Source organism: Struthio camelus, chromosome 1, assembly GCF_040807025.1.
Source record: "Struthio camelus isolate bStrCam1 chromosome 1, bStrCam1.hap1, whole genome shotgun sequence".
Classification (NCBI taxonomy): domain Eukaryota; kingdom Metazoa; phylum Chordata; class Aves; order Struthioniformes; family Struthionidae; genus Struthio; species Struthio camelus.
The window spans coordinates 27,796,644-27,799,758 of record NC_090942.1 but is presented as its reverse complement, the minus strand read 5'-3'; positions in this window follow the sequence as shown (position 1 = coordinate 27,799,758).

Here is a 3,115-nt window from a genome sequence, read left to right as displayed (position 1 = left end):
AACACTCTTCAAAGGCAAAGGCAAAGGCAAAGGCAAGAAGGACCGTCTCGCTCAAATCTCCCCTCTTTTTCGGCAGGTTAAGGTCGTTGGCAAAAGCTACTGTTCGAGGCTCACCTCGTGAAGTATTCGTGGGAAAAGCCACCTCTCACTGTTCAAATATTAATTGACAGGATTAATTCTTAGCATGTCGGACCTTCGACTTTCAGCAATGCAGACAAGCACGTTACACGGACAATTCTACAGGCCAGACTAGAGTGAAGCAGTCATGCCAGACAGCATGAACGAAAGCATGCCCCAAACCACCAATTTCTCCCATCCTACTCAATTCTCGCTGCCCCCCCCCACCCCCCGCAAAATAAAAAAGGACAAGAATTCCACACCGCCCTTGTCTTTCCTTCGAACGTTCCAAACCTCAAACCTGCCATGGCATGAATATGCTATGTGAGCAGGCAGCGAGCAAATGCTGGTAGCGGTTGAACAGGACAAGAAGGAAACAAACTGCCGAGCTCTTCATACCACACAGGCAGAGATCGGTCTCTCTCTCGTGCTCTCTTTGCCTCTACCCCCACCCCCGCCAACCTGTGCTTCAAAATGCCAGAGACTACGCTGTATTTCCTGCTCTACCCAGCCTCCCACCCATCACCCCCAAAACCAAAAGCCAGCCTCAAAACCAAAGGACTATCCTCACGGAGGAGGATCACCAGCGCGTCTCTACTCCGTCCCTAGCAAGGGTACTCAACAGGCAAGAGGGACGGAACCCTGCCAAGCTTCAATACAAGCCACCACAAGAAAAGGCCGTAGGCATTCTCCTCCTCAGCTCCTCCACAGTTAAGCCTCCTACCTCCTCTGTCCGCAGCAGGTGTGCCCAACGCAAACGCAGCAGCTCCTGCCTCGCAACGAGTGCTAAGCACTGGCGTGCTTTCTGCGCTGCCTGCACAAGCTTCTCCCACGTTTTTCTCGGCTGCGCGGTCTGCCAGCTGTTCACTAACACTAGGGAGGTGCGGAAAGAAAGGGAACACTGTCACTATAATCAACTACATCCTTGCATAACACCACTTACCAAACAAGACGATTTGCGGGGGAAGCTTTCCTCAACTCCCCAACTCACACTTGACACAGGGAACGCTACGTCCCGGAAGATTCCACTGAGCCCACCTTCAACAAAGGTCTCCACGCATCATTAAACCTTGCGCCTCTTACCAAACACGTCCGCACACCAACACGGACATTCGGACCGCTTAGCGACTCTCACCGTGACCTAAAGCACTTACCCAGTGTGTCCAGACCTCCTAGCATAAGCCTCCGCTGTCCATCCAAGAACGTCTTTCTGGCAAAGGTCAGCACCATAGCCAAGAAGAACTTCTATCATGCTCACGTCCCCGGCAGAGGCGGCAAGCATCAGAGGGGTCCTAAAGCAGCCACAAGACGAGACAAAAGCTATCAGGAGACACCGACGTTTCACTGGCGTTCCTTTCATCCCTATTTGCTCCCAAAACAATTACACCTCCCCCTTTCCTACAGCCAGGAGGAAAGCAAAGCCAACCACACGGAAGCCCACGAGAACTCGGGTTGCAAGGGGCCGCAGCACGTCCCTGGGCCAAACGTCTCCCCCGCTAAGCACCCTCGGCTACCCGGCCAGACCAGGCAAACTTCACCAATGCTCAGGAGACCCACGCCCCGTTTTGACAAACCCTTCACCTTTCCGACTGATCTCGAGCGTGCACGTCGGCTCCTTTGCTAAGCAGGAACTCCACCATCTCTACGTGATGCGCGGACACGGCCAGAGAAAGGGGCGTGTATCCCATCTGAAAGCATAACGCCCCTCTCCAGTTAGAAAAACACAGAGAAGCAAAGCAACTTTTTCTTCTCAGGAGCGGCCTGACCCAAATTCCACGCTTACCTTATTCTGCGCATCAAGATGGGCGTTGTGCGCCAGTAACTGCCCTGCTAGGCAGGTGTTAGGAGCAAGGGCAGCCAGGTGAAGGGCAGTGTTGCCGTTAGCATCCGCAAGGTTAGCGTCGGCGCCATGCGCTAGCAGAATGGCGACGCAGCCTTCGTGCTGGCACTGCACTGCCTGCCAACCACACGGGAAACAAGGAAACGTTGCCAGCAATTACGCTTCCCTCTGGCAGAATTCCCACAGCTTGCCGACCTCGGACAACAATAACGCGCCCAAACATTAGGCAACGCACGCCTAGCCAGCGCCCAGCGCACCACAAGCTCCACCCAGACCTACCTCCAGAATCACCCAAGAGCTCGATCGCTCGGGGCGCAATTTAGAAGCCCTGCCTACCGCAGCACCCACGTACCTTCATCAGTGGCGATCTCTTGAAGTTGTCACGAGGATTTAGCTTGCACTTCCTCTCTACTAAGTACAAGACAACCTCCGCATGTCCGTTAGCGCAAGCCAGATGCAGAGGTGTCCTAAAAATTGAGCATGTTACCTTAGCGCAGGCCAGACAGCTGAAGAGACCGCGCCTGCCCATGTCACGCGGGTGACCGCTGCACACCCAAAGCCCGAGACGCCGGGGCTAGGAAAAAGCCCCTCCCCGCCCCAGCCCCAGCCCCAGCCCCAGCCCCCACTTAGGAAGACAACGTTGCCTCAGCTCCGCGCTCCCTTCCCTGCGCGTGCATCCCTGCGCCCAGGCCCCCCATTTCTCCCAGCCAGCCTCCGGCTTCCGCTCTGCAACTGCTGCCCTCCGCCCCGGCACCTCCTCCCTGCCTCCAACACCACTACGCACGCAGCCCAGCAAGCAAGAGCAAGGCTTGCGCACCTCCAGCCTACGGCAAGGCAACCTCCACCTGCTGCCAGGACCACTCACGCCACAGCAGCGGGCCGCAGGCCCAGCACGTGCCTTTTATAACACCAGAACATCCCCTCGCTGCTGGCCTTGCCGGGAAGTCGCGCCCTCTGGCCTCTTCCCGGCCTTACTGCTGCAGCAAGCACCAGCACGCGCTCGCTCCCAAGGGCCCTCCACAACACCTACCAAACCCGACAGCAGAAACCTTCCCCCTCGACCCTGTCACGCTCCCAGCAACAAAGTCCCGCTCCGGCCTGGCCACACACGCAACCGGCCTCCGAGCCCCGAGCCCACCCCGCGCGCGCAAGGCCGAC